Source organism: Ptychodera flava, chromosome 17 (genome assembly GCF_041260155.1).
Source record: "Ptychodera flava strain L36383 chromosome 17, AS_Pfla_20210202, whole genome shotgun sequence".
Taxonomy (NCBI): Eukaryota; Metazoa; Hemichordata; class Enteropneusta; family Ptychoderidae; genus Ptychodera; species Ptychodera flava.
In genome coordinates this window covers 31346320-31363422 of record NC_091944.1, presented here as the reverse complement: position 1 = coordinate 31363422, position 17103 = coordinate 31346320, and the positions used below count along the sequence as shown (strand labels likewise).

The 17103-nt window shown below is 35.8% G+C and overlaps 1 long non-coding RNA gene across 2 annotated transcripts; it reads left to right on the top strand.

The window, feature by feature from the left end:
* Window positions 1-1508: 1508 nt before the first annotated feature.
* LOC139116531 (uncharacterized) lies at window positions 1509-9803 on the top strand. Of its 2 annotated transcripts, XR_011548330.1 has the most exons (5): window positions 1511-1537; window positions 3272-3338; window positions 4180-4260; window positions 7808-7927; window positions 9527-9803. It is a non-coding gene; the product is annotated as an uncharacterized lncRNA (long non-coding RNA). The 2 variants fall into 2 exon arrangements; XR_011548332.1 differs by lacking the exon at window positions 4180-4260 and having other exon boundaries at window positions 1509-1537.
* Window positions 9804-17103: the final 7300 nt, after the last annotated feature.

Here is a 17103-nt window from a genome sequence, read left to right as displayed (position 1 = left end):
AAAACAACATATCAAGTCATTATGTATTATTTTGCTTTTAAAAGGCATTTTCAATTCTTTTTCTCAAAAAACAGCCTCAAAAACAACAGCAACACATGTTTTAACATTCAACAATACACTACGTAGAATGCCATCTATCCAACAAATCCCAACACAAAACACATAAAGGGTTGAACTTTGAAAGTTTCGATAGCAAATACTGAATAAATCTGCATGGTTAATTGTTTTTGTGTAGCAAATTTCAAAGAAATTGGACAAGCCCTTTCAGAGAATACAGATTTTTTGACCATGAATGGCATAAATTGCCCAAAAGACAAATATCGAAATTTCAACACCTCTATACACATCCAATCAATTTGGACATGCTGCTACAGAGAGAATAGATGTTTTGATCAAAAAAGGGCAACAATTGCTCTAAAAACACAAATATGCAAATTTCACTATATTATTTAGCTTATTTTAGCTTCTCAGCTTGTCAAAATCAATTGTAAATCATGAGATATGCATGATGTTTGGTGGGGTGAATGTAGGCATTTCACCACGCAGTAGAAAGGGAAGCCAGGAAACCAAAATAGTCAATTTTCAAAACTATACGAAGCTACTGAGGAGCAAGAAGACCATGTTTCAGAGGAAGATGTGTAATCCGAAAAAAATGCTCCCAAAGTGCCACCAAATAACACCATTTTAATCTCTATTTTTCAAAAGCTCCAACGGCAGGAGGGGGACACCCCCACCTGACCACCCCCCGCAAAAATACTCCCCAAGTGCCACCAAATAACACCATTTTAATCTCTATTTTTCAAAAGCTCCAACAGCAGCAGGGGGACACCCCTCTCCTGACCTCTTCCCAGTGACCGCTTGCGTGGCCGCTTGTGGTGCTTGGCACCACATGTTTGCCCTCTTTATCTTCAGACAGCGACGAACGAAAAAAAAATATAAATCTGAAAATTTACTCTGAAAAAAAAATTTGCACAGCTAATCTCAATTGGAAAAAAAAATTTCAGAAATTTACAATAGTAAAAAAAAAATTTTCACAATTTCATTGTGACCACCCCCCCTCCCAAGGTCTAATGGTCCATCCCTAAATTGATGATTCAAAATGTATGCCCCAACGGCTGTCAGCTTTGCAGACGCGATTGCCACAGTTTTAGCAGATTATTTATTATTTTTATTAGTGTATTAATGTTATTTTTTTAACCAGTGTGCGGAAAGTGCGATCGTAGCTGGATTGCTCCTATCCGTTTAATATTTCCGCCACGTTTATTCAGCCAGTTGGGCGCGCGCAGGACTGAAAGAAGTCCTAGTATGGAATATTTAAATTTGCCTGCAGCAGAGATTGGTGGGGGCACGTGGTCAACGACTCGGAGACCCTCTAGCTTTGTTCGAGTCCGCGGTCAAGAATACGCAGATCGACAAATGAAACACAGCACACGACATTTACGATGACGTATCACAAAACCAGCCAATCTCATTATTTTCAGTTTAACTTCTTATCTTCGCGCATCACAATCACCATACAGATCCATTATTCCTGAAGGTAGGTTATTCAAAATTTACGCTTTTACATATCTTTTTATAAATAATGTTACATAAACGTAACATACCAAATTAAATGCGAAATTAGCAACAGTGTATGAATTTTTTATGAAATTGCATAGATTACACTCTTGTGTAAACATAACAAAGATGCGAATCCGTAGCCTCTGCCACTCGGGTAGCTTGGTCATTGGAGTGGTAGAGCCCCCCACTCCCAGCAGAACACGTCAAGGAGTGGCGGGCTCGTTTTCGCAGCAAAACATAACAAAGACGAGTCACGCGGGCGCTGATAAAAACCGCCGTCGTAAATATTATCCCTTATTTATTCATTCACTCTCATATTCAAAACTCACCGATATGATAAACGCCAAAAATTCAAAAATAACAAATTCTGTTTTATATGCTGATTTATTTTGATTCTACATCGTGCATTTAATAACATGGTACAGATCGTGCGTTTACGCGAGACATACTCAGTAAGTCAGTGCAATATCATCTTGATATTTATTTAATATATTTATTTCTTCATTTGACGACAAGCATGGGTGTATTATGGTGCATATTTCACATAACAACCTCTATAAGATACAGAGGCATTTCTGTTTGGTTTTCAATACAGCCGTACTATTTGATACGACGACGTCATTGTCACTGTCTGTATCAGATCTTGGTAGCAACGACGACTTGTTTTATGTAACTATCATTACTGTGCACAGAAAAACAACAATAACATGGCTACTATATAAGATTCACAAGGTTAGATAAATAAGAGTTTATCGAGGTGATTCAGTTAGACCAGGATATATTGTTGTGAGCAAAGCGAGTACCGTATTATATTGACCTTTGTTGCGATTTTATGAATGAATCAAACCAATTAGCATCAGAATGGCGTGAAACAGGGTCGGGGGTCAAGGGTTATAATATTTTTTATGTGAGTACAATTACTCTTCTTGAAAAAAGAAGCAAAACATGGCCGCTATACTTGATTCAGCATGATGTACTTCATACTCGTAAACTCAAAATCTATGGATTTCGTCAACACACTTGTCGTGCAGATTGTTAAACAGTCTAGTTCTTTTTACCTAATCACCATTGATTTGATTGGCGTTGTGTAAAAGTACTTCCAAAGCCAAGGAATCGTGATCCGACTATGACATCAGAATTTAGCAACAACGATTTATTTTACGTGGGTATGCACGGTTCTCCAAGTAAAGGAACCGTGAAGCCATGCTTTATGATATTTGAAGAAGCATTACATTTCTGACATTTGATGACTATAACCACAGTCTCTCTATCCACATATACCTATGAAGAAGATATTACACGATTTAGACAAACGCGCGTGAACTCCGTTTGGCTGCAATCACGGTCTATGCTGATATCTTTTCTTATGAATGAACCGTACATGAATAGTCATTTACATATGAATGGATGTGTACTGATGAGCCTCGATCGCAAACACGCTCTGAGCGTATCGGTTTATCTGTATTGAAATACATAAGACACCACATAAAGTAAATACAATAATCGATTTCATTATTCTAATCATGCTTTCAATTTAATACAGTTAAAATTTAAGAAATAAATAAATAATGAACGAAGTGAGGTAAACCACTCTGGGTGGATGAAAAGTTGATAAGCTAATGAATATGTATGTATACACCCTAAGCTGCATAGGTCATGTCTACCTCTTGTTTTCAATAGATTGCTCTCTGGTATTTTTTCTTATTATCAGGATTCTCAAGAAAGTATTGAAGAAAACCACAGTGAAGAAATAAGTCGTGATAATGATACCGATATAGGTTTGTAAACAACAAACAGATTTACCTACAAATTGAAAATACGTATATTCCATTGTACAAACAGAGATGCCACATATTTCCAGTTATTACAATACACACACATACACACACACACACACACACACACACACACACACACACACACACATATATATATATATATATATATATATATATATATATATATATCACAGTTTATTTTACTCATCTGTCCATTGTTTAGATTATAAAGTAAAATTTAATAGAATTAAGTATCTCCTTTTAATTACCTTTTTATATGTGATAAACATCTGAAACAGTCACATCTTTTTCTTAAAAAATATGTCAGTTGACAAAAGAAAACAACACTATGTTAAAAGAGATTTTGAAAGAACTGAAATTACTGAAACGAAGAGTTGAAAAATTAGAAGAAAGAAACCAAACGGAATGGAAAGTGGAAAGAGCAAAGTGTAAGGTATGATGTAAGCAAGGCAATAGATTTTTGTAGGAAAAGTTCAAACTCTATTGTGTCAATTATTTTTATCAATAGGCTTTACATTTCAAAATCCTTAACCAGGCAGCCAAAATGACAATCTTTTTTGGCTCTCATGAGATTTTCCTGAATGCTGCTGTCCAATCAAGGAATAAACAAACACACAATGAAATAAATCAAGTCTATCAAAATAAGCTTATTTTAAATTTTTTATTGTTCAGACAAAATATTTTGATTTATAATACTTGTTTTTGTTTTCCAACTTTACATAAAAAAATACGGACATGTAGATGACAATTAAATAATTTTGAGGTAAACTTTAGATAAGAAATGATGTAAAATAATACTAACCCACACAATTTTTTTCAGCATGAATATCTATGCTACTTGAAGTCATACTTCACAAGAAATCATTATTTATATTATGAAGACCTTCCCCGAGAGTTCATTGTTAGTATCTAATTATTTTACTTAAATGGTAAAGTACAGTAACTACAAATAATAAACACATACTGACTGCATGGACATAAGGCCAAAAAAAAAAAAGAAATGTTTCTGGTCAGCGCGCTCGTCACTTGAACAACAGCGCGTCACCCTTTTTTTTCCTGTTTGTGGCCGGCGGCCGTGACTGACACCAAACCAACAGCGTTTCTGTTACAATTTCAAAACTTGCGTACGATTTTACGCAACTGAGTTTTTATAAAATGTATTCAAAATGCGTACGGTAGGAATCAGTATCTGAAGTAAGCTGGGCAGTCTTTTCTGTAGAACTTGGAGGTTTCCTGTAATGCGCATGCTCTATTAACAAAAAACAACAACCTGGAAGGCTTCAAGGTGTAGCTGAACGTTTGCAATGCTGTGACGCATGTCCCGTATATGATCGTTGAGCAGCCCAATGAGTTCATGTTCAAAGAAAATACCTTCCGACGACGAAATTAGTGTTTTCAAAGGGCCAACAAAAAGCAGATACTGATCAAAGTCCAGCGGGGCCTCTCAAGAATGCAACCCGACAGCGTCTAAATGGTCACCCGTAAACACTTTCCAAATAACATGCGACGTAATGACCATTAAGGGACGAACCATTAGATCTTGGGAGGGGGTGGTCAAAAACAGAAGAAAAAAAATTTTCAGAGCAGAAAGTTAAGAAAAAAAAATCTTCAAACTAGTTTGCAAAATAAAAAATAAATAAATAAGAAGACAAATGCGTAAAAAAAAATCTGCAAAAGTCTTGAAAATCTTGAATTTTTTTTAGATTTTACCGACAGGAAGCAACTTTCTGTATTTTTTAGTACATCCTCCAGGCACATTTTTTATTTTAATTTATACATTTAGAGTGACTATATCCCTTATACTGGAAGTTGTGATTATCTTATCTTTTCAGGACTTTTGTATGCTGATCACTTGAAAATTATAAAATTATAGAGCCTGTTTTCTACTTGTTTCCTGCGTACAAAACAAGCAGGTACACTAGGTAAAACATTGAAACTATGGTTTCGTTGTCAAGACAGAAAGTTGTATTTGCCTTTTAAGATCAAGGTAAACAGATGCAGGCCACATCAGGTTCATTTTTTTTCACAGCATTTTATTGCAAATGATGAATGGGTGAACAAGTAGAAACACGTCAATAATGATAAAACAACATATCAAGTCATTATGTATTATTTTGCTTTTAAAAAGGCATTTTCAATTCTTTTTTCTCAAAAAACAGCCTCAAAAAACAACAGCAACACATTTTCTAACATTCAACAATATACTACGTAGAATGCCATCTATCCAACAAATCCCAACACAAAAACACACAAAAGGGTTGAACTTTGAAAGTTTCTCGATAGCAAATACTGAATAAATCTGCATGAATAATCGTTTGTGTGTAGCAAATGCTGAATGACAATTATCGTATCTGAAGTACATAATACACCACAAAAAAGAGCATGATTTAAACAAATCTTAAGGGACTTATGTAGCAAATTTCAAAGAAATTGGACAAGCCCTTTCAGAGAATACAGATTTTTTGACCATGAATGGCATAAATTACCCTAAAAAGACAAATATTGAAATTTCACCACATCTATACACATCCAATCAATTTGGACATGCTGCTACAGAGAAATAGATGTTTTGATCAAAAAAGGGCAACAATTGCTCTAAAAACACAAATATGCAAATTTCACTGTATTTTGCAAACAGCTTCTCAGCTTGTCAAAATCAATTGTAAATCGTGAGATATGCATGATGTTTGGTGGGGTGAATGTAGGCATTTCACCACGCAGTAGAAAGGGAAGCCAGGAAACCAAAATAGTCAACAAAACTATAGGAAGCTACTGAGGAGCAAGATGACCATGTTTCAGAGGAAGATGTGTAATCTGAAAAAAATGCTCCCCAAGTGCCACCAAATAACACTATTTTAATCTCTATTTTTCAAAAGCTCCAACGGCAGGAGGGGGGACACCCCCTCCTGACCTCCCCCTGTAAAAATACTCCACAAGTGCCACCAAATAACACCATTTTAATCTCTATTTTCAAAAGCTCCAACGGCAGGAGGGGGGCCACCCCCCCCTCCTGACTCCCCCTGCAAAAATACTCCCCAAGTGGCACCAAATAAAACCATTTTATCTCTATTTTTCAAAAGCTCCAATGGCAGGGGGGACACCCCCTCCTCACCTCCCCCTCGACCACTTGCGCGGCCGCATGTGGTGCTTTGCACCACATCTTTGCCCTCTTTATCTTCAGACAGCGACGAACTAAAAAAATATTAATCTGAAAATTTGCTCTGAAAAAAAAAATTTGCACAGCTGATCTCATTTGGAAAAAAAATTTAGAAATTTACGATAGTAAAAAAAAAAATTTTCACAATTGCATTGTGACCACCCCCCCTCCCAAGGTCTAATGGTCCATCCCTAACTGTATTGTGTTACCAACAACGTAGACTCGATCGATTCTCGAATTTTTTGCATCTGTAGTGCCATTTGTCTGTACACAACTGATTGACATGACGTTTTGTGATGAAATACACTGTTGCATAAAGTACTGCGGTCTGCTAAAGTCTAAAATGTTGCAATATCATGATAAATGTCACTTGCAAGCAGGTGCATATGTTCTATTTTTGTCCTGCATTGAACCACGTTCAGGCAATGTAGTGCGGGCCAAGTACGTCGTGTCATTGGGCGGCATTTCTCAGAGCGTATTTGTTTACGCAGTCATGATTTTTTTGCGTATTTCCGAACAATTTTGCGTAAAATACGCAGGATTTTGCGTTAACGGAAACACTGACCAAAATGGCTGAAGAGAAAGAGAAAATTCTTTGGGGGCATGATTAGTGACTGCATGAACAGTATTATGTGACTATATTGATAAAAATAAAACTGACCCTCCTCCCTCCCTTGAGGGAAAAAAATAAAATAAAAAAAAATAAAATGCGCGTCGCCGCACCTTTTTTTTAAAGAAAGACCTGACCAGAAACAGTTCTTTTTTTTTGGCCATAACATAGTCACTCTACATGAGTAGTACAACCGCCGCTGAAACTGTTGACATTAGAAGTACACCTATTCATTTCATCAATGGACAAAGAGAAGCATAAATTACTGACTGTTTCACAGAACAAACCGAATCATTAAAGTGTTTCTAGTGATTTAATTGATATTTTATGATATTCATGCAGCCACAATTAACATTTCATCATTTACAAAATGGAGCACAGGTCAAATGTCATATTTCACAACACATCTGCCAACAAGTCATGGGCTTTAAATCAAAATACATACAAACCTTGCTAAAAGTATCACTGCAAGATTTTCCTGATATTACCTGAAGACTTTTTGTCATCGTGATAATGAAATTTATAGCAGTCATGATTTACAATACAAGTAAGTCTTGAAGTTGTATTTTACAAAAATTTCCTACCATGAGTCTTGGAACTAAACTGAATATGCATACATGATTAAAAAATACGACTCATTTCCATTATCATTATTATCACATATATATTTTTTTTCTTAAGGAAAAAGTGAAGTCTCTACTGACCAGTGAAGTGGGAGATGCTAGCTCGTCCAATCTGCAAAAAATGATATGTTATGCACTCAAGAAATTTAGCGATTGGCGAGGTGACATCAGGACTAAGGTATGCAATTTAGGGACTGGTCAGTTTCTTCGGCCTAGGGGGGATGGCTGGCGGTGGATTCATGGGCGGTCACCCTGTTTTTGACTTTGGTAATAGGGGGGTCACCATGTTTTTGAAATGCCCAATAGGAGGGAGGGGGGTCGGTGTGTTTTTGAATTTCGACATGGCTCATACTTGCGTAAAGTGCATTGTGCCAGCCACAAATTTCATCATTAAATTGCATTTTTCGGTGCGCCCTTCAAGCGCGTAACTTTAATGATAATGAGATACATTTTTCAGAGCCATCCTGGTGAAAATTTTAATATATCAGACATACATATATCAGAGATATTTGTATGTTTAAAATTATTCGGCGTGCCCTTCGGGCGCATTTCTTTAAGGCATCAAACAATATTTTTCAGCATGTCATTCGGGCGCATTTCTTTAAGGTATCAAACAATATTTTTCAGCATGTCATTCAGCTGTATGACTTTCATATATCAGATATATATATATATTTATATATATATATATATATATATATATATATATATATATATATATATAATATATATATTATATATATATATATATATATATATATATATATATATATATATATATATATATATTAAAGATATCTGGATGTTTAATATTTTTCGGCGCGCCCTTCGGGTACAATACATTAATATATCAGAGATATGTGTCAGGAATATATTGATATCTGTAAATTGAAGGTCTGTGTTTCAAAGTGTACTAATCATTATAAAATCTGCAGTTCATATGAACAGCATGACAAGTTCCTGATGCTTTAATGTTTCCTCTATGAGAATTTAGTATTAGAAAGCAAGATGCCCTTATATTTCACAATCACATTTTTCTTACAACAGTTCTGGACATCAGGTTATGCATAAAAAGAGTGAAGTACATTCACAGCTAACGCTATTATTACAACAGGATTTTCCAAAAACAATTTAAATATTGGATTATAATAATACAAGTTTTTCATTTCCTTTTTTGTTCTTTCACTGGCTGCCTGGTAGCTTTCAGAACAATTTGATAAAGGAAGAACAAGATTTTGTTTATTAAGGCAACTAACTCAGAAAGCTTCAATAAGATCCAAATTTTTGTAGATAATCAATATTTTAAACTAAAAAGAATAGAGTTCATTCATAGGCAACATTTATATTTTCACATATCAGGGACAATATAACCTTTAAAATCCTAAGTAAATACCACTTTTGACTATACAGTAATTTTGTTTGTGGGTAATTCTGGCTTCTTGTAATGTTATCAATAACATGATGAAATAAATATTCATTCTTCAGCTACTCAACAAAACTTGTTGAGGATCATTGCTATTGTAGACTAATTTCAAACATATACATGTAGACTACTACTACAACAATTGAATGTTGACAAACACAATTCTAGACGTGCCTTTATGTATTATCAGAGTACAATGTGAAACAAGGTGTCAATTCTAAATTTAAAAAAATGCTGACAAAATAGGCAAGTAACAGTAACTGAGATTTTTCATTCTGTATTTAAAATTGGCAAACAATACGAAAAATTTCAAGTTCAATATCATACTTACATTTATGTATATTTTTATTACAGTGAGCATTTGCTCACTCAAAGGACCTATTTGGTCGAATAGGATCAAGACAAGACCAGGCTGGGAACAACTCTTGGGCCAACTTTGATTCGTTCTTTCAAAGGTGCATAGAGGATAGGAGAGAGGGTAAATGGGAAACATGGTTCCAGAGAGATGAGAGGAGGAGACTAGCGTTTTGGGGGAAGAGTAAAAAATACGTTGAATGGGGAAGTTATAATGTTTGCTGTTCTTTGAATTATATATTTACTATTCGCAAATAAAAATTATTTTTACTTGTTATCTTTGCAGGTTTTGAAAAAACGAATTTATTAAAATATTTAAAATACAGTTCATGGCTGTGTGTCTCTAGATCAGCATACCCACAAAGGTAAGCTCAGTTTATTAATGTACTTCTGCTTTGATTTTTCTATTTCACCAAAATTAATGTCTGCAGGAAAATTATTCTAAATTAACATAAAACAATGTGAATATATTCATCTGTCACATTGACGACACTTACCTGTTTTTGCCAACATCAAACGTGATTTGAAATTTAACATTTGTTCATTAAGAGAAATTCCAATTGCTCCAGGCTCCAGGATGCAGACATGTATGAATAGAAAAAAAATGAAGATTCCTCTCTGAAAGCAGAAGTACAGGGGTCAATTTAGCTATATAACTTTTTTTTACAGTCATAATGACAGTAGAATTGACCCCTAACCTGAGCAATTATCACACCTACTTTATATTTTTTTTCATACATGTGGCTTGTCAATATGAAACCTGATTAAAAACTGATGAAGTTTTTCTCATTTTCGCATTCACAGTAGTTTTTGTAAGGATGTCGCTGCTATCATTGATATTTACAGCACAGAATTCAGTCAAAAATATCCTGTAATTTTTCAGAAGGGTTTTAAATTGTACATCCATCTTCTATGAATTCAAATGCGTATATATGTTGAAAATTCCATAACTAAGAACATGTACATATTTTTAGGCGTACCAGTGTAGAAAAAAATGATCCTCTACCAGGATAAAAAGATTGAGATGTTTGTTATGGGGTCATCTCCACAAATTGACCAAAAAAAAGAAAAAATTTTACTAATACAGAAAGTAACAAAAGACAAAGTCTCAAAGTAATGGAATTCTACATATATACTAACTTGGAAAAATTAAAGATTTATGTACACCTTCAAACCCTTTCAAAAATTACTTTTGTCTGAAACCAGCGCTACAAATATAAAAAAGTGACCGTCAACATGAAAACAAATATGAATATGAAAAGGAGGAAGCTACAGGGCTAGTAACCAATCAAAGCTCACCAGGAAAAGGTCAACTAAAGGTCATGACCCAACCTGTTTCGAATCCGTAATCTATAATTAATAATAATAACAAGGCAGTATTGCTGAAGGCAATGAGTACTTGGGCCGTGATAGAGTAATTTTGAGGACAATATATACTACTATTCAAATATGGTCTTGAATTTCCTCCTGTCAATTAGGCATTTGATTAACTGGTTATTAACGAAGCAATGGCATGACAACGGCAAAATATGTCTAGCAACTTTTGTGGAGTTTGAGGCAGGGGTTCAAATTACAGCAAATTTCTTTGTTCTCGATGGTAGATGTCTAATATTTAGATGGGCATATTTAGATTTCTACCCTATAGTTATCCCTATATACCAAAAATCGGACATCCAGCTCTATTGGCTTGCTCAGAATTAGATATGCGCATAATTAATGAGGTACAATATATGGTGTCATAAGGTGTCCTATCATACCAAATATGAAGGGTGTAGCACTTGTGGTTACTGAGTTGTGGACAAATATGTATATTTGAGGTCAAAGGTCATTGAGGTCACTGACGTTTTGTCAAACAAATTATATTGTTAACTTATCCCTATATACCAAAATCAGACCTCTAGCTCTATTGGCTCGCTCAAAATTAGATATGCGCATAAATAATGGAGTACAATATGTGGCGTCATAAGGTGTCCCATCATACCAAATATGAAAGGTTTAGCACTTGTGGTTACTGAGTTATGGACAATAATGTATATTTGAGGTCAAGGTCACCAAAGTCACATGATATTTTGTCAAAATGTCTGAGATATCTGCGGGAACCGATGGACTCACTGATGGACTCACGGACGGATATGACCCAATCTATAAGCCCCCTGGACTTTATCCGTGGGGACAAAAAACTGTATCACTGCATCCTTTAGGCAATATGAATATGATGAGAAACTAAATTTTTATTTTTCTTGGCCTTATACATGGGAGTCTATGGAGAACTGCCTTATACATGGGAGTCTATGGAGGTGTAAACTAAAAAGTCCTCTAACACGGCCAAATTCGATCGCATTGTGAAACAAATCGACGTGCATCTGTATGGGGTTGGGTACTATTCTTGTGCAAAGTTTGAAAGAAATTGACCAGGGCATGTCTGAGATATCTGCGTGAACGGACGGACGGACGGACTGACATGACCAAACCTATAACTCCCCCAGGACTTTGTCCGTGGGCACTAAAAACAACGCAACAGTTATTACAGCTACACCGGCGGTAGGTTCATATCCAGAGCCCCGTACGGTCTGCCGCCGTCGCTTGAAAACAATCTCATAACCTGGCCATATGGACAACTGTGTATGGACAGCTGGATGCTTGACTTCCCGGAGAAGGCGAGCTGTCACGTTCAAGCTCAGGATTATTTGTCGATCAAATTTCAGTAAATTTACCTTACCTAGATGAAATTTTGTCTAAAGGCTGAAATTTCGCCGAAGTTTGACAAAATTGCATCGATTTTTCAGGTTCATATCCGACATTTTTGAGTTTTGAGTGCAGACAGAAATGTTTTGAGGCAACATGGCTGCGACCCCATGTTGACCCCTAGCCCTGCGTACGATGCTATGTGCTACAGCTAACACACAGCATCGTACACAGGGCTAGCGAGAGAGTTGCCGACATCGACGGTTATTTACGAGAAGTGAATAAAAGACTGTCATTTTTGGAAGCGATCGAGTAGCTGAGGTAGGCTGGGATACGACTTGGGCCCAAGAACGCTGAATTTCGGCAGTAATTTGGCTTTTTACGTCTAGTCCCAAAATGGATTTGAAGTCACCGACCCTACGTACGGGTCTTTGCAGGGCTGTGGTGAGCGGGGCGATAGCTGTAGCGGAACACACAGCATCGTACGCAGGGCTAGTTGACCCCAAGTGAAAATGTGTTCGCGATCAAATCTTCCTATATTTTTTTCAGAATTTTAGACAAAATCATTGCTTCTTAAATCTTTTGTAAAATATAAAATACTAAAAAAATAAAAATGTGATGTGCCATGTCTCCAGATTTCTAAAATATCGTTCGTTGACCGTTCGACGGAATACTCATTTCACAAACTTGTGACGCAGTTGAAATTCAATACTGACCGCCAAATAATCTTAATGAGACGAGATCATTCTAGACATCCAGACATCCTCCAAATTATCCAACCATTCGCGTTAGAGTTCAGCTCGCTCAGAGTATCACAACATTCTTTGGCCTTCGTTTAGATCGACCCTAATCTCTCCATTTAGGAAATAAATACACAAGCTACCTTGACAAAACTTCGTGCACCATCCAGGACCAAACGCACTACAAATCTGTCTTGACGTCATCAGCTCCTTACATGGTAATCGGCATACCGTATTTTTTAGCAAAGGAACACAGAATACGTCGGAGTATTCAGTTTCAAAACGTATTACATTGTGTGATGTTGTCAAAAAAGTAATGTTACTGCAGTGGTATAAATTAGAAAACACAAAAGTTCAAATCAGTTTATTTTGGACTGGCTTTACCCAACATTTCATATTGTTTCTTATGCCAGATTTGACCACGTGCTTACTGGCGACCCCTTTACATGCAAATTTTGTGTCAAATGGTGTGTTCTCCTGGAAAAACAAACGTACGATTTCTATATGAAGGAGGCGAAATTTGCCCTCAAAACTCGAAACCACCCCTTTACGGATGTACCTAGCTATTTTGAACGAGCTTCTCGAATCTGCAGCTCTATTTCGAAATGATGGTCTGGTTTTCTCAGCTCAAGGATAAGTGTTCTCCATCGCTGTGGGCATTACTATTCTCAACTGGGGGTACAGTTTCCAGTCGTAATGTTTTTCATTGTGTCCGGGATATAAAACCTTTCCTTTTTACACTTTTACTTTGATTAACACTAGTCCACATCTTGTCAGCGATTAAACATGTTTCAAGTTTAAATGTTAAATTCTGGTCTCGAGCCCTCTTGTTCGACCAAACTGAAATTACCCCTCCCACTTTGGCTCGTCCAGTGGGTGTAGCAAGGGTCGTGCCATCGCCTAGGAAACGGAGGGTGCATTAATTGTTGCATTTCGATGCACATTTTGATTATATTCAGAAGATTTGTGGCAAAAACTCAGATAGAGAAGCATTAATATTCACATCTCACTTATTCAAGACTGGCTGAGAGCAGCACTTCCATTCAGTTAACATCATTACGCCATTTATTATGCCAAGAAAGATGAAGCCAAGACATTTTGCCCTCCCTGGTCTCAGCCAGAAATGGTTATACCTTACAGAGTTTTTTCCCACGGAATGAAAACAAATGTACTTGGGCTGAGGCCCAAGTACAATAATAATAATAATAATCTTTATTACCCTTCATCATAATAATAATAATCTTTATTACCCTTCATCATATTAATATTACAATTCAATAATGAATGTACATCTGAGTTGTGCTGTGATAAAGGGTAAATGGCAACGGAAAATAGCAAATGCTAGTCTAGTCCGTTCCCAAAGCCATTTGATGTTAAAGCAAGAAAAAGAAGAAGAAATAAGAAAACTGAAGTATATCGAGGGTAGTGTACATGAAAGTTGTGGGATTGCAAAGTAAACTCATTATAACAAAGTAACAAAGTGAATAAAAGAACAACTACATAAATAAATATATAACTCAACAGATACATTACGAGTAAGTAGAAATACGTAAAAAAGAAAACCATTAAAAAAAACGTATATAAAATATATGTTTATTTAAATATGATATAGATATATGTAAAGTTGAATATAACTCTTCATCACTTAAAACACTAATGGTGTAAGAGTAGACTTGAAAGTGCTAAGTAACTAAGTGAATAAGAACAACTACATAAATAAATAAATACATTACGATTGAGTAGAAAATATGTACAAGAAATAAACTGTAAATGCTCACGTGTTTCATTGTATATTGCAGTTATGTGTAAATTTGAACCTTTGACACATGTTTGCAACTTCATTGAAAGTATTATGATCAACATAATGAATAATATTCACCACAGATTAAACTCTATAGGTCATTAAGTATTCAAATACGCAATTAGCTGAAATAGAAATAATTAATGTCTTTGACTGCTGTTAATGTATCACCACTTTATATAGCAAGTGTAATTGCCTCATATCCTTCAAACTAATATTCCAAACTTTGAAAGCTCATTACATATGCAAACTATTAATCAGCTGACATGAAAACTTAAGTGCGAAATGACTTTCAATATTGGTATAACCTGATATAATCATCAATATACATAGCATGTCATGCCAACTTTGATCAAATAAATCCAAGTATACAATGTATATCCCTAAAAGTTCATTAAATACACAAATTAGGAATTGGCTGAAGCAAAAATGCTTAACGCCTTTCAATAATGTTAGCCTACATAATAGTATGTTTAATGTACATAGAAAGTTTCATCAATTTTGGTCATGTAAATTCAATATATATCCCTAATTTCAAAAATTCATTAAATATTCAAATTAGGAGCTGGATGAAGTAAAATGCTTAATGACTTTCAATAATGTTCTATCATAGTATCTTTAATGTACATAGCCAGTTTCGTCAACTTTGGTCTCGTCAATTCAGATAAATACCCCTAATTAGGAAAGTTCATAAAATATGCAAATTAGGAATCGGCTGAAGTAAAAATGCTTAATGACATTTAATAATGTTCTATCATAGTATCTTTAATGTACATAGCAAGTTTCATCAATTTTGGTCTTGTAAATTCAAATATATATCCTTACTTTCAAAAGGTCATTAAATATGCAAATTAGGATTTGGATGAAGTAAAAATTCTTAATGACTTTCAATAATGTTAAATCATAGTATCCTCAATATGCATACCAAGTTTCGTCAATTTTGATCAAGTAAATTCAGATATATACGCCTAATTAGGAAATTTCATTAAATATGCAAATTAGTAATTATCTTTCACATCACCCCTTTAATAACTTTCACAGCTGATATATCTCGATGTGATCAACATTTGTAGCAAATCTCATCAAATTGTGTGCAATCGTTCTCAATGTATATCCGTTTCTTCTAAAATCATTTATTATGCAAATGAGCAAAAAGTAAGCAAGCCATACCCACCAAAAACTAATCAGTACTTACCATTTGCAAACTGAATCTATCTACCAGATTTGATTTTGATCTGATGAGCCGTTTTGAGATATTGAGCCCACAGACAGACAGACCCACAGACAGACAGACAGACAGACAGACAGACAGACAGAGACAGACACACAGACAGACAGACAGACAGACAGACAGACATCGCTGCGACATATGCTCACGTGTGTCAAAACGTGAGCAAAAAATTGAAACAAAAAACAAAATGTATAGAGAAATAATAAACACCTATTGCCTGGTCATGAGGGCTATAGCGCCCGTCTATTACACCGAGGGGCCGTGTGTTACCAGAAACAGATCGCTATTCCCCGAGGCCGCAGGCCGAGGGGTATAGCGATGTGTTTCTGGTAACACACGGCCACGAGGGGTTATAGACGAGCGCTATAGCCCGAATAAAGACCAGACGATAGGTGTTTTATAACACACCACATGCTCATGTTGTATTGTTATATAGCTTTTAATGTGTTTTGATATTTTGCACCAATCCATTGTAACAAGTTTACTGGGCGATGTTTCCACAGCGGTTTCAGTTATACGTGGTAGTAGGCCTACCACTTTCTTTCAAAAAATATTCTAAGTATCCCTAGCGACATCCTTAGTTGCACTTTAATCTTTTCCGTCGATGAGCTGTTCAAGTTCCTACTCTGGAATGTTGGAAAATGTTGGAAAATCTGCTTTAGAGAATGTGTCGTCACGTATCCCGGACGCACATCACGTTCCAGTTACCCGCCATTGTTGCAAAGCTGCAGACGACACTACGGTCACGTGACCAGACACTTTTCCAAATTTGGTCAGCACTATTTCCCTAGGGAAATAGCTTGTAAAAAAATACCCTCTGACGTCACTTTTGTTGATCCGATGGGGACTAGACGTATCTATTTTCTCGTCACGTGACGTATTCTGGCGAATCGCGACACGGAATGAGCATGTGGCGTGAAATATATATATTTATATATGATATACATATTTGTAAAGTTGAATATAACTCTTCATCATGTAAAACACTAACAGATATTTAACAGATATTAAAGAATATAAGCCGAATGGCAGAGAGCTGTAACACACGACTTACGGTGTTTTATTGGCCTGGGTTGGGCCGTTAACCCCAGCAGGACTTCGCCGGCAGAAACCCTTACGG